The sequence below is a fragment of the Cricetulus griseus genome (genome assembly GCF_003668045.3).
Source record: "Cricetulus griseus strain 17A/GY chromosome 1 unlocalized genomic scaffold, alternate assembly CriGri-PICRH-1.0 chr1_1, whole genome shotgun sequence".
NCBI lineage: Eukaryota > Metazoa > Chordata > Mammalia > Rodentia > Cricetidae > Cricetulus > Cricetulus griseus.
Window position 1 is genome coordinate 238720820 of NW_023276807.1, and position 25228 is coordinate 238746047.

The window sequence follows — 25228 nt, forward strand, 5'->3', positions numbered from 1 at the left end:
CCTCCACTGATAGTGGTAGTGGAAACTCTTATAGGCACTTTAGAAATCAGTATGGAGATTCCTCAGGAAAATGGGAATAAGTCTACCACAAGATCCAGCAATTCCACTCTTAAGCATAAACCCAAAAGATGCAAATCCACACAAGGAAATCTGTTCAGCTATGTTCATAGCAGCATTATTTTGAATACCCAGAACCTGGAAGCAACCTAGATGCCCCTCAAATAAAGAAAATGTGATATATTTACACAATGGAGTATTAGTATTACTCAGTTGAAAAAAAAGCAATGGAATCTTGAAATTCACAGGCAAATGAATGGAACTAAAATAATCCCTCCTGATTGAGGTAACCCAGTCACAAAATTGCAATCATGGTATGTACTAAGTCATATATGGATATTAGATATATAGCAAACTAATACCAACCTACATTCCACACCTCCAGAGAAGCTTAGGAAACAAAGAAGACCCTAAGATAGACATTCATGGTCCCTCAGAAAAGGAGAAAGGGAAAAGATCTTCTGAGCAAATTGGGAACGTGGGGGAGGGTAGAGGGATTTAGGAGAAAGAGAAGGGGAGAAAAGTAGGGGTAAAGTAGACATGAGGAACTATGAAGATTGAGTTGGGGGAAGAATAGGGGAGAACAAGAAATGAGATTCCATAATGACAGAGCCTGTATAGATTTAAAGAGAAATATGCCACTAGGGAAATGTCCCGATATCTACAAGGATGACCCAACCTAAGAATCTAAGCAATAGTGGAGAGGCTACTTTTAATGCCTTTTCATAAAGAGATTGATGAATATGTTATATACCATCCTATAGCCTTCATCCAAAAGCTGCTGGAAACAGATGCAGACACCCATAGCTAAACACTGAGCAGAATTTCTGGAATCCAGTTACAGAAAGGGAGGAATGATGAGCAAAGGGGTCAAGACCAGGCTGGAGAAACCAGCGGCAGCTGACCTGAACAAGGGGGAGCTCTTGGACCCTACACTGATAGCTGGGAAACCAGCATAGGACTAACCCAAACCCCCTGATTGTGGGTGTTAGTTAGGAGTCCTGGGCAATCCAGGGGGCCTCTGGCAGTATATCAGTGTTTATTCCTAGTATGAGAATGGACTTTGGGAACCCACATATGGGGAGGGTCGAGGCCCTACTACAAATGATATGACAGACTTTGAAGATGCCCCCTGTAAGGCCTCACCCTCCTTGGGGAGCAGAAAGGGGATGTGATAGAGTGTTGGTGGTGGTCAGGGGAGAGAGAGGAAACTGGGATTGACATGTAAAACAAGATTGTTTCTAATTTAAAAAAAAATCAGAAAAAGATACTACCTGTGTAGTGAGATAGCTATTAATATGGTTTTCTCAAGAGACTTGGATGAGAGAAACATGCTGGACTTTTACAAGGTGTTTATTTTTACCATATTTGAAGTGAATTTTTAAGTTACAAGTGAGAAAAACTGTATAAATCTTTTCCTCTTGAGGAACCATCCAGCTATGTACAAATACCTAAACGTCAATGATGTACTTAATAAAGTCTGTGTCTTTTGCCATTATTCTTGTGTATATTTTATGTATGGCAGTGAAAACATTAACAAAATTCATCATCAGTTTTCAAAAACTTCTTTTTCTGATAAAATGTTTAATATGTATATATTAATATATCAACTTATGTAATTCAATGTAATATATTAGATATATGTACATATATAATTATATATCCTATGTGTTTAATATAATCTTCATTTTATATATTACTTCAAGTAAACAGTAGAGAGATTAATTAATAATAAAATGTCTAAAAACAATTAAATCACTATTCTAATCAATATTCTAGTACTGTCAGGTGTCAGGTCCAGAAACCTACCTTTTGAGTACATCTTATTTTAACACCCACTGCAAAGATTACATTAGACTGAACTACACGGGGTTAAATTTTATAGTCTGCCTCTGACCCCTTAAGATGTCATGCCTTTGAACATATTTTCTTGGTATGTTATAAACATCATTCTATAAGAATAATTGAACTAAACAGATGACGTCTCCTATGAACTTGCAGTCACTGGACATGGAATCACTCTGTTATAATTAATATGTCTCTATGAAATATCGGGACACTACACTTGAAGAAGACATACATTTCAACATTGTATTTACACGATGGCAGTCACATCTGCAGACAGCTGTCAGTGCTGTCTTTATGTTTCATTTATAATATGACAGAAAGGACAATGGACACCTGGACAGGATCCCACATTCAGTATTCTCTTTGAAGAGTTTTATTCTGGCATTTTGGAGGGAAAAACACGGATTTATGATGATGGTTGTTGGTACAGATGTAAGTGTTATGTAGAGCAAGTATTTTTCCCGGGGTAAAAATAAGAAATATCTACAAATGGTGTAAAAATTGCAGAGAGTAACATGCTAAAATAGAAAGTGTCTGTCCTAATGTCCTTTCTATTCCTTCTGAAGGGAAGCTCATTAGAATGAAAATGTAAAAATATTTTAGTTTCATAGTATTTGTTGTAACTAGTGAAAATCTCTTTTCTAAATAGATAGAAAACCCAGAACAGAGTGATCCTCATTCCCTGCTCAGTATATATTTTCCACACATTGTACTACTAATAATTTCTAGCATTTGTGAATTAGTTAATATCAATCAAGCAATCAATTAGAAGACACTCTTTGTAAGAGTTCACAAATTGGTGATCTGGTTATGGTGGTGCATACATTTGCTCCCAGAATTTAGGAGGCAGAGACAAGTGGATCTCTGTGAATTTGAGGCTAACATGATCTACAAAGCAAGTTCTAGGGCACATAACAAGACCCTGTTTTGAAACAGTTAATCCACAGAAAGTGATAGGAATAAGATCAGAGAGATTATACAACCTAGAAAAGAACTTTCAAGCCCATTATTATTTGACTGCATGGAGTCAGCAGTGCCATGCCATACAATGGGCATGCCACAGAACCACCTTGAGGGAAGAACACAGAGTATTTTATGTTTGCTTATTTACTCTTTACTTTTTCTTTGAGGGATGGATATCTTATTAAAGAGGAATATCTACATGGTGAAAGTGAGAAATATATTCAGATAAAGGATCTTAGAGTGAGACCATGAGTTGATGATTTAACACTTGAAATAAATATGAATAATGCAATCAGGGGTTATGAAACTAAAAAGATCTGAATGTAAGAATAATATTTCACCTGCTCAATAGCAAAGAAATATTAAAAAATTGAAACAAATGAAATGACTAGCATTACGTTTAGGAAAAACAGTAATCACTGAATGGCATTATAGCAATTCAGGTGAGAAGGTGATGGGGAGGTCATGTTACTTGATTTTTGCATAGTTACTTCTCTATTTTGTAGTATTGAAAATCTGGAAAAGTTCTTATTTACTCTCTTTTCTTCTGTGTTGTTAAACAGTGAATAGTAATTATATACTTATCTCACAATATTGTTGAATTGCATACAATTGGACATAAAAATAGCAATGATCACACAGAGTACACCTGAAAAATTGGTTGTCACTGGCATGTTTTCTTTATTGAAGTTTCTAGGTATATTTACATACTATGAAAAAAGATATACATAAGTCCTCAACTACCATAAGGACCAAGCCATCTTCTTTGTCTGAAATGCTTGGCAGTATCATTATTTGATTGAAACTATATAAACTACTTGTGCAAATTTTAGTATATTGGCAGAATGAAATATTTTTCTTATTATATTTTCTGTTACTATGTCTGCCACAGACTCATAAAATGAAAGAGATGCAAGTATGAAGGTGTGCCTCTTTCTCTCATGTCTGTGTTAGATATGCATCAGTCTGGGAAGGTACAGAGCTGTTTATATTTATGCCTGTCCTTTGTTAACAAGAAACATATGGGTTGTTGAATATGATACATGCAGTCAATTCAGTCTTATGGAGATTCTTATGCAATTGAAAATTGAGACAGTAAAAAGACAAGAGATAAAATGATAAAGGTCTATGTTATCTGAAAAATATGCCCATAAAAGTAAGTTACAGAGGTTATAACCAAGGGAACCTAGATTGACCAGAAAGACAACCCATTGTGAAGTAGTTAGGAATAACCCAATGAGTTCACTGTCTATTAGAAAGGATATAAGACCAATTGGAAGAATGTATTTTGAATGTAAGATAACAAGTTAGTTTTCAATCTCAGTGATAAATTTACAATTTCCACTTTACAATGTAGGTCATCCTATTTTTTTATACAAACACATTTTTCATATAATTGCAAATTATACAATGAATTTTAGGTACTTTTAAAAGTAATCCAAGAGGAACTAAATGAAACATAAAACTTAGATTCATCCAATAAGCACTTACTTAGTTCCTAAATATCACTCACAAAGATGGTTATCAGTTAATGCAACACAGTACTTGTCTGGTATAGTATATATTCCAAAGAAGGGAGAGGAGATTCTGACTTCAAATATGTGGCAGATTATGAGGTAGGAAACAAAGCAGTACTTAGAGCACACTGACCAGAAATGCAAACTGAGGTTCAGATTTCAATCCACCATGTAAGCTTAATCAGTCCTGAGTCAGCTTAATATGGGAGATGAAATTTGTAATCTGAAGAGTTTAAGCATGGTTGTAGCCATTCATGCCTAAAATTTTATTTCTACAATAAACAATTAATTTTTAAAATTTTGAAGAATATTTTTCTACATGTATGAGAATTTTGTCTGCATGTATATGTGCCACAGGAGGGCCTGGTACCCAAGAAAGTCAGAAGAAATTGTCAGATCCCATGGAATGGGAGTTATCAACTGTTATGAGTCATCATTTGGGTGTGCAGAATCAAACCCCGGTTCTCTGCAAGGACAATAAATTCTCTTAACCACTGGCCCATCTGTCAATGTACTCACGTTTAATCTTTATTTTTGTTTTTTACAGGAAGAGAGGGGGACTTATATAGGCTTTTTAAACCTCAACTGCCACCCCCAGAGACTCACTTCCACCAACAAATCCATACCCACTCCAACAAGCCCACACTTCCTAATCCTTCTAATTATTCTCAAATAGTGTGTAAAACAAACTTGGAAATATGTAGATAAAAGTCTAAATGAAATCAATGGAGGGACAAATGGTTACCTGTGATTGGAGTAAGTAATGTAAACTAATGGTGATGTATTTAGATAGACTGGGCCCTATTGGTACTTATTAAGGCAGTAAAAAACATGCCAAAGAAAATACTGTATGTAGAGAGAGATTAAGCCACAAATGAATATGTAGTGTAGATCCTCACTTACTATCACAGGATAAATGTGACACACGGGTGAGATGGCTGTTATTCTTGAATATGGGAGGCAATCCAATGTGGAACTTTAATAGATATAGTTATAGAAACATCTTTGTAGCACAATAATATCAACTATAATATGAAAGATAGTAGTGCTTTTTCTGTAGGTAAAAAATAAATTTCATGGATTAAAAATATAACACAAAAAGTCATTTTGTATTGCATTTTGTACTTATACATGGTTATGTTATTATTTAACATACTTACTAAGGACAATATGCATCATAAGTAACATGATCTCTGAGGTCAGACCAAAACTTACCCATAGTAAAAAACAAAAAGCCTATGGATTATGTAAAATATATTAGGACTATTTGTAAAAATAACTCTACGTTTTACAAGAACTTTATAGCAAAGAATAGATTTGTCAGCATTAAATATTTGCTCGAAATCAGCAATATTTAATTTTTAATGATGCCAAGAACAGCAGCAATTCAGCTTCTTGTTTTGCTTTGTTTACGTGATGTTGTTATTTTACCATTACTTTGAAAAGTAGAGTTCAGAGAGAGTTCACTCAGATACCATAGCTTTTGGAAGATGCAAGGCTGGCACAGGGAGCCACCAGGGACTCTGCCTCGCAGTCTAGAAATGAACATGCTTAGAACAATTTGGAATTTTCTATTCATGTCCTGGCCTTAGCTATCCTATTTGTCGGATTCTGTGATCAGATTTTGGAAAGATTACACTTTAACCTACATTTAATCTAAACTAAATAGATATCAGAATCCACACTAGGAATTCAATTTTGTTGCTTTTAAGGGCCTGGTGAAGGGTGGAGTTTTATTTGGGTATATTAAATGTTACCGAGCCACATAAATTGTTTCCAATATAGTTTATATCAGTAAAGGGCAGATGTAAGTTGTTCTTTCATTTCAAGGGGTACTTTCTATGAAATTTCCTCTACAGACACTAGCTTTTCCATGAACAGGAGGTCAGGAAGAATTATAATGAAAGGTATACTGGAGACAGTCTTCAGAGAGAAGGTCTGGCTCCTAACTGGCATTTCAAAGCCAGGCAACTGCCTGCTGCCCTGTATTTGGGTGCGTCTTTTTGACTGCTCTCTGCATTTGGTAGTAGTCAATTGTAGTTCATCACTCTGTCCTTCTCAGTTATTGTTCTTTTTATTGCTGTTTGTGGCCAGTAGCTTTACAAAGCATTCTGCACTCATCTTTAATAGGCATTTATTGCTGAGCACACCAGGCTGGATGACTTCCACAGCCCCAGAAGGTTCTGGGCAGTTTTTAAGGCTTCTCTTATGCACTATTAACATCGAGCTATACAGAGAGAATTTGTGATACTTTTAATTTTGCTTAAAAATTGTGCTCATGATTTACTTTTGTCACATAGGTGACAGCTTTGATTTGTATAAAATCTAGGAATTACTTAGGTTACCTTTTTAAAACATGAAAAATTCACTGTAATGTCCTAGGATTCCAACTTTCCCACTAACTTTAACATAAATATTACAGGCTTGTGCTTGTTTTATTTTTTAATTATTGGTACCAATAAAAAAGATAGAAGCAATTAAAAAGAATGCATTATCATACATGAGATTAACACAAATCTAAAAGATATTGTGTATATGGTGTGTGTGTGTGTGTGTGTGTGTGTGTGTATGTGTGTGTGTGTGATGTGTGTGTGTGTGTATGTGTGTGTGTGTGTGTGATGTGTGTGTGTGTGTGTGTGTGTGTGTGTGTGTGTGTGTGATGTGTGTGTGTGTGTGTGTGTGTGTGATGTGTGTGTGTGATGTGTGTGTGTGATGTGTGTGTGTGTGATGTGTGTGTGTGTGTGTGTGATGTGTGTGTGTGATGTGTGTGTGTGTGTGTGTGTGTGTGTTGTGTGTGTGTGTGTGATGTGTGTGTGTGTGTGTGTGTGTGTGTGTGTGTGTGTGTGTGTGTGATGTGTGTGTGTGTGTGATGTGTGTGTGTGTGTGTGTGTGTGTGATGTGTGTGTGTGATGTGTGTGTGTGTGTGTGATGTGTGTGTGTGTGATGTGTGTGTGTGTGTGTGTGTGTGATGTGTGTGTGTGTGTGTGTGTGTGTGTGATGTGTGTGTGTGATGTGTGTGTGTGTGTGTGATGTGTGTGTGTGATGTGTGTGTGTGTGATGTGTGTGTGTGATGTGTGTGTGTGTGATGTGTGTGTGTGATGTGTGTGTGTGATGTGTGTGTGTGATGTGTGTGTGTGTGATGTGTGTGTGTGATGTGTGTGTGTGATGTGTGTGTGTGATGTGTGTGTGTGTGATGTGTGTGTGTGTGATGTGTGTGTGTGTGTGATGTGTGTGTGTGTGATGTGTGTGTGTGATGTGTGTGTGTGATGTGTGTGTGTGTGATGTGTGTGTGTGTGTGATGTGTGTGTGTGTGATGTGTGTGTGTGTGTGTGTGTGTGTGTGTGTGTGTGTGTGTGTGTGATGTGTGTGTGTGATGTGTGTGTGTGTGTGTGTGATGTGTGTGTGTGATGTGTGTGTGTGTGATGTGTGTGTGTGTGATGTGTGTGTGTGTGTGATGTGTGTGTGTGTGTGTGTGTGTGTGTGTGTGTGATGTGTGTGTGTGTGATGTGTGTGTGTGTGTGATGTGTGTGTGTGTGATGTGTGTGTGTGTGTGATGTGTGTGTGTGTGTGATGTGTGTGTGTGATGTGTGTGTGTGTGTGTGTGTGATGTGTGTGTGTGTGTGTGTGTGTGTGTGTGTGTGTGTGTGTGTGTGATGTGTGTGTGTGATGTGTGTGTGTGATGTGTGTGATGTGTATGTGTGTGTCTGTGTGTGTGTGTGATGTGTGTGTGTGGTGTGTGTGTGTGATGTATGTGTGTGTGTGTGTGTGATGTGTGTGTGTGTGTCTCTGTGTGTGTGTGTGTGTGTGTCCACTTTTAAGTTGTTGACACTGTTCTGCTTCTCCAATGACAATAATTGAAAAGAATGTTTAATAAAATTTAATTAACTACACAATGGACTGTCTTTATTGTCTATTCTTGAATAATTTTTACATGATATCTTTCTTCATTGTTTCATACAGGGTAGAGTAATTAATCTTTCTTTTCAAAATAAAGAAGTATGTATAAAGCTGTGATGAATTGCATATATAGAGCTGGAAGAACTGCCTGGACATTTTTTTTCTTAGTTAAAGGTTCTGAGTCTCTTCTAAATTGATGTTCGCAGATGGGCTGCTGTTTGGGCCATCAAAGCCAATTCATGACTGCATTTCTTGTGAGTCTATAAAACCAGCATTGTCATGTAGTTCCAGTGACAGAGAAGCTCCTGTGCAAAGCATGATGGATGGGATGTCAGCTTCCTCTATCATGGGATCTACATTTAGCGACCCAGATGAGGACAGAGAGAACTTACCACACAAGCATGACAGGGCCAGATATGACCTGAAATAGAGAGCCAAATCTCATATAGATTTGAAGTTGCTACCAGAGCATGAAATTTGTCATAAAAGACCTGTCAGAACAAAGTTCATTAAGGTAAAAGATGACACCACTTTATCTAGACACTGTGGGGCTCTTCACTGGAGACTTCGCCTTCGTCTTCACTTAAAACAATTGTTGCCTTTCTTCTCTTAATGACATTCAAAAATGGTTTATAAAGGTTTTCCTTCACTTTAACCTTGATGCAAAATGGTTCTCAGAGCATTTCCCCTAATTTTAATCCCTTCTTCTCTTCCCTTTGTTAAATTTGAAGGTGTGTTTGTGATGTCAATTCACAGCTACTTAGGACATGTCTGAGGTGAGTTGTTAAAGCTCTCAGCATAGAACTGTAATACACAAGGTGAAAGAAAAGGCTCTTAACACCAGTTCTGTGACTGCCACACTAGAAATCCCAGAGCCAGAACTGAGTTATTTTGTTTTGTTTTTTTTAACTTGGGGTTCAGAGATCAGTAGGCTCTCTGGGGTATAACAGCTGCACCAACATACAGTGTCACAGACTGTTTAAATCCCAATTGCAAATAAGGTTTATAAAGGCATGACAGATATTTTACTATATACCAGTATAGTGTCGATTTATTTCTCTTAATTTCAAGACATTTTGGAATGTTTTGTCAACATAAAAGAATTTTAAATGTTCTTTTGGTTTATTTATGCTTTCTCCATCTCTGCTTTCCTACTTCATATTTAATTCAATGATTAGATTTATAGGTTATTAAGTTCAATAACTCTAAAAAGGGGATATAGAAATTAGGCCATTTATTCTTGTATAGAAAAGAAAATGGTAACTGAATTATTTTTGACTGTTGATTCCTACATTCACAAACTTATCCAGGCTGTACACTAATATCAATCTGTGTATCAGACATAGACTGGGTTTTATCCAAACCCACTAGGATTTCAAAACTCTCACTCCAGTGCAAGGAATGCCTGATCCTACTCCAGTGGAAAGAATATCCTATCCTATTCCAGTGGAAAGAATGCCTGATGTCACTTTAGTGGAAGAGATGCATCTTGGTCCAGCAAAGAACATCTACATGGGCCAGTTCAGCTTTAGAGACAACTGGCTGAGATGGTAATTAAAAAAGAATTGAGTGATCATTTCTGGCTAGTCAATTTATTTTGATTCCTCCTCATCTACAATTTTTTTCTTAGATTTTATTATTTTGATTTTAATTGTGTGTGTGTGTGTGTGTAGGGGAGAGGTGTTCAATCTAAGTGCAAGCACAGGCTGAATCCAAAAGAGGGCATCAAACTTCATAGAGCTGATGTTAAAGGAAGTTGTGAACTGCCAGAAACAGGTGCTAGAAGCCAAACTATGACCTGCTGCCAGGCAACAGTGGCACTTCTTCTAAAGGAATTGATCCTTAGAGAACACTAACCTCTGAGCCCTTTCTCTAACCTCTTCTATAGATACTGATCATTTCAGACCTCAAGAATCAATTTTTTAATCTACTCTTTCTGTTTTTGTCTGTTTGTTTTTTGTCTATAATCTGTTTCCTCAACATCACAATATTTAGAGAACATCCGCAATGGCCGAATAATGACAACACAGCAAAACAGTGTTTACCTCACAACAGTGCTCATGTATATTAAATACTTTTTGTCTACTGAGTTGTATTCAACTAATTCTGTCATAAAAATGTATTAATGTCTACTTATGAGAGATGCTAATTGTTATTCTTTTGTTTAAAAAGAAGAAAAGAGGAATGCTGAGACATGAGACATATTGACTATAAGTTTATTATAAGGCCCGGCAGAATGGGGAGACTAAGAAGAGGAACAGGGTAATGGCTGACCTCCATGGTCGGTCGCCATACAGAGACAAGGAGAGTGCTTAGACAGAGAAGAGAAGAAACAGAGAGTGGGAAAGAAGAGAAGCAGGAGAAGAGAATGAAAGCAGACTTAGTTGGAGCTTAAAAGGGAAGACTGTGCATGCGCACTGAGGTTCCACGAATACCCTGAGCAGAGTCCTCATGGGTGACGTGGTGATGACATAGCACTTTTTCTTATGCATGCCCTGACTTGTCAGGGGGCAGGGTCTGTCTCTTAAAGAGGTAGAGCCAATCACCTTTCACTAATAAACCTAATTGCATGTAGGATATTGTATAACATTTTCCATGTAGGCTACTGTATAACGTTTAAAGGCAGATTTATGAAAATGAAATATTTTAAGTAGAGAGTGTATCCACGTAGGCCTTGCTTTGAAATGGTTGAGTTTCTGCATGTAGTCCCTAAGGAGAATGATCCTTCTATTCAAGATCATATTGGCATGCTTTTTGAATGTTATCCATGTTATTTTACTGGAATGTAATATTTTCCTATTGCTGTGAGTCAAACTATAATAAACTTAGAGACTTAAAATGATATATGTATTTTCCCATGAATAAGGAAGTCAACATAGCTGGGTCATCTGCTGACTCTCAATGTGATTATACTAAAGGTGGCAAGCTACTTCTTCTGAGGCTTAGATGAGAGAATATCTGATTAGAATATTCTATGTATATCAGTCAGATTCATTTCCTTACAGCTGTAGAATAAATTATATGGTATTTTAAAATATCAAGAAGAAATCAGAGGAAAAAGGAGATGACACAGTGAGAGGAGGCGAAGTGAGAGAGAAGAAGAGAGAGACAGATATCATTTATTTTGTTTCCAGATTGTGTCCTTTTTACCCATCTAAGATAGGTAACTTCAATAATAACTTCAATAATAAAACTTGATTTTTATTTGGTTAAATTTTTTGATCAGATAATTATGTGATGAAAATGGCTTTACCTTTGCCACATCGTCTCAGTTATCATCAAGATGCTTGTCTGATAACACCAACAAGAACCACACACAGGTGTGAGTAATCTAGTAGTTTGGGAATTCTCCCAGCCAGGCCAGGAATTGTGACACACTCCCTTGATCTCAGTATGTAGAAGGTAGATCTCAGGAGGCACCACAGTTTTAGGTCTGCCTGGACTACACAATAAATTACTAGCTACCCTAGGCTATACAGTGAGACCTTATCTCAAAAAAAGAAGAAAGAATGGAAGAAGAAAGAAAGGAAGGAAAGAAAGAAAGAAGGAAAGGAAGAAAGAGGAGAATACTAATTCTTTGACAAATACATAATACATAATACAATATATTTCAAACAAAGCATAAGTCATTTTTGAGGGTATAATGCGAATTCAGCAAAGTATAACAACTAGATATTGCAGTTTAGGAAGAACCCCAAAATTGGGATCCTGTTTCCCCAATATTGGAGTCTACACATTGTTGCACTAAAATCCATTTCCTGACTCTGGCTTTCTGTTCCAGGTAGCTTTACTGAGAAATATATTGGTTTTGCTTATTATGGTCCCATATTTACTATTCCACACTCTGATGATTAAATGTTCTGATTCATTTTTTGCCTCTAAATTAAGTGCTCTTTTTTCTCAAGGAAACTGACAAGTTTTTTTTTTTCTTTATGAGGACAGTGTTTGCTTCTTGTAGTGTGCTGGGGAATGGAAACACCTACTCATAATGCACTCAGAACCAGGCTGACAAAAATGAGAATGCTTCAAAAGAGGCTTGGGTTCTTTTATTTGACTATTGGATAATTGAAAAAGCATACCCCAAGAAATTCAAACTCTCCCAGAAATATCACATGAGAGAAGAAAATGTTAAAAATCCTAGGCAAGCAAAAGGGAGCACTTGTTTGGTGGGAGAAATTGATACCTTTGTCAGTCAACCTTGGAGGAAAGACTGGAGTTTGATAATGACAGGCCAATAACAGGCATACAGTACTTTGATGAGGACTACTGCTTGCTAAAAGCTATGACCAGACTTTAGATTTAAGACTCATGCCTGGATGCTGAAGATAGACATAGTGGGGTTAGGGCTGGGAGGGTGGAGGTTCAGTGTCACTGGGACTCTTTGACATTCTTCCCAGTGAGATGTCACTGAAAAAAAAATCTGCTTTGCTTACTTTTCACTATTAATTTGGCTATTTTAGTTGACTTTATTTTATGGATGGATGTCCTAGGTTGGTTTGTTGTGGCTGCCAGCGAACAGACTCTGACCCTAATAGCTATGGAAATATTGTTGCTAAGATCAGCTACATGATGACTTTAGCTAGAGGAAAGGAGAGGCATTGAACAACACAGAAACAGGAGGCTTTGGATTGACCTCTTGATTTCCTGTCATTCACCATAATCTTTTGCCTTGAGCTGCCTCTGGAGTAAGGTCACAAACAGAAAATTAAAGCACATAGCAAGCTAACTCACACAATGAACAAGTCCTGATTGACGTGCACGTTGAATTAGATACAGGGAACATAGCCTAACCAAGATTGGCTTTAACCATAAATGCCTACAGTCAGGTGAGCATGAAAATAAAGGTGTGTTGTTTCTATTACAGTATTATTACAGGTAGGATTAGTTAAAAACATGTTCAGATGCGTATGAATGCATATCTATATTATGACGTAGAATCAAAAAAATGGGGTTACAAAAATTACTCATTGGCTATTCTAATGCTAATAATTGATAACACTTCCATTTTTACCACACCTATCTGGATGAGTGGACTACTACAGTTTGCTTGTCCCAAGTTATTAGTCTTGGGGATGAAACTTATGTGATCAGGGTTATTGGTCAGTGCTTTTATCACCTGAGTGTGATAAAATTAGTCTCAAGAAAATTATTTTTATAGGAAAATTGACAGACAGTAAAAAGTTCTATTATATGCCCAACTTCTCGTAGTAATGCTACTATAGTTTTCATTATTAGCAACTTGTATTAATATGATTTGCTTGCTATAAACAAAAAAGCAGCACTAATATGCTAAAGTACATAGATTTTTGTTAAATCTATAGTAATGTTCAGTCATTTTGTAATATCATAAGTAGTTTCATTATTGGCAATTCCCCAATTCTTCAATTCAATGCTTCTATCCATCTTCCCAAACCAACAACAATGACCAATTATTTTACCAAATAATTCCTTTGAAAGATGGCACACAATTGTAATAGTTTAGGTCCTATGTTCTCAGATTTACTTTTCTTTTCATTTAGCAACACACAATCCATGTTCTTTGAAACTTTGAGAGGCTTGATTTCTTATTTCATTTCATCACTAAAATATATTCCTGAAAATTTCTCATTTGAGGAAATTGTGAGTTTTTGTGGATAATTATGAATGAATTTAACTTCCTAATTCATTTGGAAATGTTTGTTGAAGCATGATTGAGTGGATGTCATTTGCTAAACATGTGTTTAGTTTCTAGAAAAATAGTAAAGGGTCTCCTAAATTTTCTGCTCTGTGTTGTATTCAACCAGCTGTGAGTAGATAGGAGTGTCAGATTTGCTCATCCTTTGGGCACTCAGTATGGTGTTCAGGGGTATTTAGTCACTTGAACATGTAAGACACATGTTCCTACTTCAATTTGTAATTATCTACAGCCATGTGATATTGACTATCCTTTCATTAACTTATTTGTCATTTTTTATTATTATTCTTGAATGTCCACCTGATAAGATAATAGAACTCTCTGCATATATCTTTTAAAATTTTTTTAGATTGAGTTAATTGAGATGAAAACCAAACATAAGTGTATCAGTAGTTTTCTCTGAGCTTGTGTCCCTGATTGAATAAAAAGAAGAAAGGAAAATGAACACCAAGACACACCTCTCTTTGCATTCTGAATACAGAAGCAATGTGACCTCCTCCCTCAAGCTTCTGCTGCCAGGAATTCTGGGCCATGATGAACTATACCTTCAAATTATGTGTCAAAACAAATCATTGTTTTATGTAGTTGTTTTTTGCATATTTTTAAAGCTATCATAAAGTAAATAATATAATATCAATCTATAAGCTTTGGTATTTTTTGTTGTTGTTCAGATCTCCTATCCAATTTACAAATGTATTTTTCGTGCTGAATCTTAATAGATTTCTGGATATTTGTAAACAATTCTCTATTAACTATGATGCACTTCAGTCAAAAGTCAAGTGTACCTTACTGGGCAATTTTTCAGAAACTGCCATTTTCTGTGGTGTATTTCTAAGCCTAGCTAGAAAGGAGAAGAGGACTTTCAGAAAATATCAAGTTTAACTTCCTATTTTATTCCAAAGAAGAATTTAAACCTAAAAGACTATAAATTTTAAAAAGTATAAATACAAGTAATCCCTTAATTTGAATTATTTCTTTCTTTCTGTGTAATCTTTCATGTAGAAGTCTCCCAGAAGCTAGAATATATGAGAATTTGTTGTTGTGATTCATACATTCATGTTTGCATTCTGTGAATAGCACCCCAACAATCCTAATTATATGAGCATAGTCTTTGCAAGCAGGGAATTTGGAATGGCTCTTCCATTTGAGATGTCATTGTTATTCTTAATAGCATTAGCCATAATCAGCACATTGTTCAATACCAGACTTTCCCTGTCTTTAACAACATTCAATCATCTAACTTTTCCAGTTGTTTTCTACATAAAAATATTTGTATTTTTAATGCCAACCTTATTAGACCATGCATTTGTTGCCTCATTCTTCCAGGAGTGGTGCCTGCATGTCATTATCATTTCACGTCCTTGTCCCTAATAAATGTTTCCCTGTGGGAGCCACATGGCACTCAAAGCTGCTTACAGCCTTTCCAGGAGGCAAATAATTAGCCACAGAAATAATTCAGTTCCAAAGGGAATTCAAATTAGCTACTTTTCTCATGCATCATCCCTTTATGAGAATCAATTCTATGTCAGTTAGGTTAAAATGCTTCTAGACAGACCTAATTTTAAGACATATTTCCTAGTTAATACGATAAATCCAGACAACTAGGAGGAACTTACCATCAAAAGATGGTTCCATTCAGGTTCGATAATGTCTGTCTTACACAAATTTTTTTACAGGAAAAAAAGGTGTGTGGGGGTGCTAAAGGAACACATCAGACACTGATTCCTGAACCTACAGTTTCTAAGTAAATAAATTAAATTACATATGTATGTATGATATGTATGATGTATCAGAGAGTCTCTAATGAGGGTGAATAGTTATTTCACTGTGTTTCTGGACTAATTTGATAATAAATATCTTTCCTTTGTTTTCTTTGGAGATTTTATAGTTCCCTAGCATCTCTATCTACTAAGTTGATCTTATCTCTTACAGAGGCTCTGTCTATGGAAGGATGCCTTACAGCTGCTCTATGTCTGCCTTCTATAGGTGGCTCATTTGCCATTTGTTAGTGTGACTGAAAGATTTGTGGATTTAGGTCAAGTGTATGGAATGTAGTGTTCTGATTTTTAATTTTTTTCTGCTCAAATGCTTTTTTATTATTTTGGTCCCAACTTTATTGGCATTTTGTGTCTATGAATCATTCTTTCCTAAATATTTCAAACTGTGTTCATAGAATGAAATTATATTGCTTTCATTTGTCGTGAGTTCTCTATCCTGAACACAAATAACCTTTCCCTTACATCTTAAGCTACTTTACTTAAGGTAAACTCGATTTATGATGAATTTGCATGCATTTTGGTCTTTCTGAATGTCACTCTTTTATCACTCAAACTTAATGTTATGGAAAAATTATTTAGCTCTCCACAAATATTTTTGATAAAATATAGCTAACTTCTGAAGTTTCATAAGGAAGATAGCACTTACCATGATATTCTGAAAAAATGTATGTGTTCTGTATTTTTTCTCTTTAAGAGTCTTGTGATTATAGTATAATTACATAATTTCTTCTACCTTTTCCTTCATCCATACCCTCCAATATAACCCCATAACCCCTTCTTGTTTTCTTCCAAATCCAAATTCAGGGTATCTTTTTTCTTCTTGAATTGTTGTTCTCTCTCTCTCTCTCTCTCTCTCTCTCTCTCTCTCTCTCTCTCTCTCTCTCTCACACACACACACACACACACACACACACACACACACACTGCCAATGAGCTCTATGTTTCTTTACATCAGTGGAGCCATATATCAGACTTTTGACTGCAAAAAAATGAGAGAAAATATTTCTCAGAATTTTTATCATTAATCCATTTCTGCCTACTAAATATAGGTTGAATATTTCCAATGCAAGTTATAACAATGCAAATAATCACACTAATATTGGAATGCAAAGAATGCAGCAAAATTTTATGAGATACTTGACTTAAAATCCAATATTTCTTACCATGCTCTTTGTAGCCTTTCTTTTGGTTTTATTTCAATGAGGTTTGTTTCACATGAACCTACAGGCAATGGAAGGCTGGATGTCTTAATAATCACCACAGGAAGTTCAATTAAGAAACACTCTTCAGGGAAATGCTGAGCTTTCTGAAAAAAGAATGATTTCTTTTCTATAAAGATTGCGTCATCAGTATTAGAAATATCTTACGGCCTCTCTTCCTGCATTAATTTATTAATCCTGTCGTCTCTCTTTTTTGAGTATGTGTGTGATTTCTTCTCTATCTCTGTTTCATTTTCTCTCCCTTTTATTTTCCTCTTACTCTCTTTTAGTAGCAAAACTACTTCTTTTTCTCTTATGTACTTGCAAGCCCAGAGAATTCTGTCTCTACACATATTAATACAATGTAGCTAGAAGATCTCTTTTGATGAGATTAATTTCTGGACAGAATTAAAAGGAGCCAGTAAATTCATGTGTGATGCAATTTTTCTCAAGTAAGCTTGAACAGAATAATTGAAAATGGAAGTATTTCCATAACACGAATGTATGGATGAAGAAAAGGCCCTGTGGTCCATAAGTAGTAGAGCATTAAGATGAACACTAATAGATGTTTGGACCAACTCATAATGCAAACACCAGAGATGCAACATTCCAGTGAGAGATTATAGAGTTTTCTATTTATAAACTTCTGCACTTCTTTTTGTGTCATGTCTGTCCACACATGTATATATGAATAATCAGACATTGTCTTTTGGGGGCAATATCTGAAAACTATTCTTAGATCATATCAATGCTGTATGAACATCCTAGAGCATTGTTATTCAAGCAAAGATAGCTACAAAATAACTAGGGAATGCAAACTTACAGTGTCATTGTAGTTTGTATGGTTTGGCATTATTGATATAAGACAAATTATTAAAATGAACAAATTTAGATAAAGATAAATCATATATATAATATTCCAAACAAATTTTAGTATGTGGGTTTACCATATGCATTTTAATAGTAGATATTAAATGTTCAGATGTTTAATTAGTATATTTTAATACATACAATAATGTACTTTGATCATATTTATATATCTTTGTCTTTCTTAGGTACCATTCTCTCATTTTTATTTTCTTTTTCCTACTCTTTATTTCCTATCTTCCATACATGAGAGAAAAAATTTAAATGCTTGGATTTTGAGGATGTATAATTATAATTAGATTGATCCCAAACTACAGCTTCTTCATCCAAATTTCTTGTCTTTTTCACTATTCTTAAAATTTCATATCCAATCTAATCTATCAATATTGTTATAAGTAAGGATAGTACAAATAATTCATGGATTATCTTGAACATCCAAAATGTTCTTCACATAGAGATCAATGAACTGAAGCTAGGACCATGAACGCACATCCCTTTCTAGAGAAAGATCACATGAAAGAAGACTAGAAACAAGACATTTAAGACACTTTGTTTCATTTGCTTTCACTGCTTTATTAACTTATACATCTTAAAGTATTCATAAATAATGGCAAGTAAAAATTAAAATAATTATGTAAGAACTATAAATAATTGGGGGAATACTATTGTGTATTATTAGTCTGAGTGGAATGAATTATGCTAAAATAACCAATGAACTGGCATTCTTTTTTGTTTTTTCTCCTTTAGTTGAAAATGGATTCTTTTCACATGCAATATGTAAGGATATTTTCCCTACCCTCTAGTCTTCCAAGTTTTTTCCAACCTCCCCTACCCTTCACATCCACTCCTTTTATGTATCTAATTTGAACAGAATAGGCTTCTAAGAGATAGCAAACATAAGGTAAAGCAAAAACTAAGATATTAAATTTGGATATGGCAACCCAGTAGGAGGAAAAGAGTTCCAATAGCAGGCACATGAGTCACATACCCACTCTTTCCCACTAATCTGAAATCTATAATATATACAGAAAGACCCTGCCACAGACTCATGTAGGGCCTATGCTTGTTGCTTCAGTTTCTGGATGTTCATATGTGTCTTGGTTACTTGATTCAGAAGGTCTTATTATCCTGGTGTCCCCCATTCCCTCTGGCACTCACACTCTTTCTGCCCCCTCTTCTGTGGCCTTCATTGAGCTCTGAGGGAGTTGATGGAGACAACCCATTTAGAGATGTATGTTCCAAGGACTGACTCCCTGTGGATAACGTCTGGCTGTGAGTTGCTGAATGTGTTCCCATCAGCTGCAAAGGAATGTATTTCTGATGATGACTAAATAAAGCACTGATCTGTGAGTAGTAGTAATTTAATTGATACTATTTTTAAGGCTGATAATGTTTGGTAGGTAGGTCTCTAGGATACCTAGTTTCTGGTACTTGGTTACCCAAGGAACGTCAGGTATGGGTTTCATTTTATGGAGTGGGCTTTAAGTCAAATTTGATATTGGTTGACTGCTTCCACTAGTTCTCCACCTCCTTTGCTCTACCTTATCTTACAGGGAGGACAATTTGTAGTTTTTACGGCTACAATGGTGTGTATGCTTCTCTTTTGATAACCCTCAGAGCAACTTACCACACCAAAGATACTAGAATGTAGGAGTGAAAGCTTCATGTAGGCACCATCTTGACTTCTCCATATCCAATGAGTTGTGTGCTTATTATCCTCTTCAATGGGCCTCACTGTCAGCTTACAGAGAGCAGCATTTTGTCTTAGCAATAAGATGGGTTGTTTGGAGATTTCTGGGGGATCTCTATGGCTCGATTTATTGCTACCCAATGATATCCAACACTCAATCTACCAAAATATTCATTTAATACCCAGAATCTACTATAACTGATCAACATATGGACTTCTGACTTCATGCACCAACTCAGAGCTTTAGGCTACATCTATACTGGCTGCAAACCTGACATAATGACTGAACTAGTCAAATTTGAAGAGCATTACTTTCCTTTCCTTTACACATGAATTTTATGTTTTTCCACCCACAGTTACTTTGACTAACATATAGTCATTAAAACACATCTTAATTCAAGATGTTAATTGTTCTGAGATACAAAGGATACACAAATAGAATTTCACACTAAATGAAAATATAGTATTTATTATTAATGTGGATTTACACATTAAGAAACATTCAAATTTCTTCAAATTATATACACATGTATTAGTATCATTTGACTTACCTATTACATATAGCCAAACAAATGAGTGAAGGAATTGATTTTGAAGTCATCTATCTAGAAATCTCCAGAGAAACCATTCCAGATAGAGAACAGAAGGAGGAAAAACATACACTGAGAGAAAACACAGGAGAATATTCCAGGAATAATAGTGAGGTAAGAGGAAGATATGTTAGGGGAATGGCATAGAATTGGAGGTCTGCTAGGTCAGACATGAGACTATGTATTCACTGGCTTCTTTCAAGCAATGGCAATTAATTTAGTTCTTGAGATGGAAAGTCATGGAGAAGATATCAGAGGAAAAGATAATATATATTCCTCTGAGTCATTCTGGTGTATGTGTGGAAATATATGTTAAAGAAAGCCAAGAACAGAAGGAGGTAGACCATGTAAGAATAATTATCCAGAAAAGAGACAGTGTTCACCCTAGTCAAGCTGGCAGCAGGACAGATGGAAAAGGCAGATCGCTAACTTAGGGGCATGCTGACAGATCCCCTCTGGAATGTGAAAGACTTGTTCATTGTAAGTGAAAATGACTTTAATTTAGAAAGACTGTGAGGGCAAGGTTGCATTTTAAATCAGGAGGCTCTTGCTCTGGCTCCCTCCCTCAATCCTTCTCTTTCTTCTTCCAAATATGAGATCTTCATAAAATAACCATGACAGTATTAAGAGAAGAAAAAAATGCTCAAAATTTCAGTTTCAAGTGAAAACATTTGATCCAATCAAAGATTGTATGAGTTAATGTATCTCTACTATATGTCAAAAATTATTTTATCAACATGTGTAGGTTGCTTAATATACACAAAATTCCCAAAGGTAGAATTTATTTATCATGGACATTGTATAATGAGGATAATAGGAGTAAAAGATAACTAGTTGGTCTTAGAATACAATGCTAGTGATTGGTAGAACAAATGTTTCTGCATCTAATGTCCCTGATAACTTGCTTTCCTGATGAATAAACATAAAATAATTAAAATGTAAAATCATGAGACTAAGATCACCAAGGGAAAAGAAAGAATCCCATGACTGAACACTCAGTTTCTTCAGGTTTAAAACTTGGTTAAACTCTGAAAAAAAAAAAAAACTGTCATCCCTTTCTGTGGCAACTTGAAAAGAGAAAAGGGGTGAGTTATGTTGTCTTAGAGCAAAGAAGGTATTTCAGGAAGAGTGTGGTCAATTTTGATCAAGTATGATGATAAGCCAAATGTAAAAATTTTCTGAATTGATTTAGTATTTTTATTTAGCAGCATAGAGAGTCATGGGAACATTGTCAAGTTCAGATATAGTGACCAGATGAGTATAAGATTTAGAGGGGGAGAAATTATACACAGAAGGCACATTTTTGAAGTGATTTTATGAAGCAGGAAAGAAAAGAGTTAGAAGAGTTACTCATTGGGGACATTCAATGTCCACTTGCTTGCTAAGCTATAAGGATAGGCTACTGTTATTGTCCCCCTCAAGGCAGAGTTTAAAGTACATGCATAAGGAGATGTCGGAAGTGCAGGAAATTATCTTACTCTGCCTTTATTGAAGGAAAATGAGAAAACATAGCTGACAATAAATCAAAAGTGTGAAGATGAATAAAATGCAACAAATAGGAAGTAGAGCATGCTCAAGATTCCTCCTGTGAAAGCCGGGATGCTCGGATTGGGCCTTGCACTGACCTTCTAACTGACCTTCTCTCAGATATACCAAAATGCAAAGTTTGACAATATGTTACTTGGAAGGCATTCGTGCATAGCCAATTGGAATAAAAATAGTGCAATCTTAATGGATGGAAGGATAACAAAAATTGGTAAAATAATAAATTCACTTAGATTTTGTCTGTCGAAGATTATTTAAAGCCTCACTTCCTCTCCCCACTCATCAGTATTTTCTTCTTTTTCATTAGATGTAAAGTACTCTTGACATTGTTCCTGAAGTGTACCTACATGATACTGAATAATCATTTGGAATATACAGGGAAACATCTGCATATTATTAAGGAAGCTTTGATTGGACTATGACAGAAGCTGTGATAGGATCTCTATGAAATAAACAGGCATCACCATGCAAGGAAATTTTGTGACATTATTCCAAAAGAATATTCCCTAAGACTAAAAAAGAAAATTCTTTTCATTGCCACTTGGAATTTTTTTGGGGAAAAAATGTTAGCTATCCTCAAGTAGCTATATAAGATTTATCTCTGATATTTAAGAATAATTTTATTCCTTTATTTTAGGTATATAGCTGGGATGAATGATAAAATTATAGAATATATTAATATTTCCTTAGATTGCATAATTTTAAATTTATTCAAGAGTTTTCTCTGAACATGCTTGTCATAACACTTGATATCATAGGGATCAAAATTTCTTCACTCCATAATCTCTCTATCTTTTCTTATGACAGCCAGAAAAAATATGTACGCAATGTAAATGCATAATTTCTTTTTAAGTTGTTGGGTGAAAAGGCTGAGGAGTCACAATACCATATATCCAACTATTTTCTTAATGCTTTAAATATTACTCCAAAAACAGAACTATGTTAGGTTTTCTGTCTCTTGTTACTTCCCTAATAGTTTTCTCTATATACAATTGATTTGCAGAAGATTCAGATATCATCATCAGAGATGCGAGACCTAGAGTTATCAAAAGTGTTTACTATCTTGAAAATGTACTCCAATTTTAGGATTCAAGTTATTTTCATGGTATTCTATAGAAAAAACATCAATATGTGATCAAAGTAGGTGTGCACTTTGGAGGCAAATTATCATGTTACATAATATAGTGCATCACAATAAAATCAAGCTAATATTAACACACTATAAAAATGTGTATCTGGTGTGTGTGTGTGTGTGTGAGAGAGAGAGAGAGAGAGAGAGAGACAGAGAGAGAGAGAGAGAGACAAAGACAGAGACAGAGACAGAGACAGACGGACAGACAGACAGACAAACAGAGAATATATCTTCTGGTTCAAAATAACAAAATGGTCCAGTGCACGCCCTGAATATTGTTTTGAGCTTTGATATAATAAATTCAGAAGATTTATAAGCATATATAAAGGATTTCCTACATTTGCTCAATTAATTTGACAGTAAAAATAATAATGAATACAATTTATCAAGCATATAACAATTAGATAAAACATGACTTATTGAAACTGATGATTATAATTTTCCTTGCCCTTCCAAGTAGTTCCAGTTTATGTGAGATGTTTTTATTGAAAAATTCTAGCTGATAAAATGTGTAATTAATAGAATAAAAATGTAGCTGTTGACAACTCTAAGGAACTCACACAGCCCAGCAGAGAACAAGGATGAGGAGCTGTTGAGTGGAAATTTGGAGTATATTTTAATGAAGCAACCAAAACTTCCACACTATTCATGAGCTGTAATGTAGATTGATGGTCTGTTTTATTCCTTTGAAGTACCTGTGCCATGAAGCTTTCAGGACAATTGTGAAGGATTTGACAAAATCAAACAAAACAATATCAACAAAAATTTAAACTTTAATCTCATCAAATATAAAGAGGATATCAATATATTTGTAGTTGATTTGGTCCACGGGAAAGCAGCAGGAAAGATACAGAATGGAAAATATTTTATACAAAAACTTCCCTGGGTCTGAAATAAATTCATAAACTCAAAAGCAAATTGCTTTGGTTCTTGATTTTAGCAAAGTAACTACAATAAACTCACACAGACATATATAATATGCTATCTTTTTCTATCATGTCATCCCTGTGGGAGAACTTAGCCACTGTTACCAGAAAGAAAACCACAGACCTGACTCTTAAACCTCCATTTGTCAGTTCTAACTTGTCTCAAAGCAATTTGAAGGAAGGAATGAAGTCCTCATGTTTGTTTTCCTTGATTTGGAACCTAGGTAGAAAACCTACAGGGGCTTTTCTCAAAAGTATTGTAAAGCAAATGAACAACCTTCATCCACATGGAGCTAGGTTAAAGTCAAAGCATAAAATAGAACACAAACACCTAGAAGAAAATATAACTCTGTGGTGAACATCATTCTTTGAAAAAATAGGACATTTGAAATATCTGTTTGTACAAAGGAAGTTAAAACCAACTATTTGCCTGGAGGACAGTACATGCACAAATACTCCCTAGAAGACACTATGATTTCTGATCTCCACTGTCAAAGACAACAAGGAGAAAAGGCTTCATTGGAAACAGCCTTGTTCAAGTGCTGCAGACATTGATGACATAGTAGTAGAATTGATGAAAAGCAAAGAGAAAATTTGTTCTTCTTCTTCTTCTTCTTCTTCTTCTTCTTCTTCTTCTTCTTCTTCTTCTTCTTCTTCTTCTTCTTCCTCTCTCTCTCTCTCTCTCTCTCTCTCTCTCTCTCTCTCTCTCTCTTTCTCACACACACACACACACACACAAACACACACACCTTGTATTCCTTTTTCTTTCATTTTCTTTCTATTATGTTCCTCATCAAGAAAATTTCTGTATTCCCTCCTGACAGATGAAACAAGCTCATGGAAATTCATAAACTATAGACAGACAGCTGTGGAGCCTCCATGGGACCAAACTCTGCTCACCATATGTGGGAGACTGTTGTGTAGCTTGGGCTGTGTGAGGAGCCCCTGACAGTAAGACCAGGATCTCTCCCTGGTTGGAGACCATTCCCTATGGTGTGATGTGCTTGCTCAGTCTTAATGCAGCAGGATGGCCTTGAACCTATAGCTACTTAATGCCCCAGAATTTGTTGATTCTCCATGGGACCCCTTACCTGCTAGGAGGAAGGGATAAGGGTGGGCTGGTGGTGGGGACAAAGGGGAGGTGAAAGGAGGGATGGGAGAGAGAACATTGGTTGGAATGTAAAATGAAATTTGCAATATAATTTAACAAAAGAATTCTGTTGAAAAAACTACTTGAACACATATAAAAGAAAAGAATCATCAGAGTTCATATATGTCAGAAAAAAAAGATGCTTTCCTTCTATTTGTTTAGTGACTTTTGAAAACATACTGTGTCATCATTAAGAAACTACATACATACAGTCCATAAATATAAATAGCAGTAAACCAAGAATAAAGAGAAGGATCTGATATGAAGACTGCTATCTTATCCAAAAATTTCAGTTAATAGAGAAACAAACACAGGTAGATAAAACCAAGACATACAAAGAAAGAAGGATACATTTACCATTAACAAAAGAAGTTAAGTGCCTGTGATCCCATGGA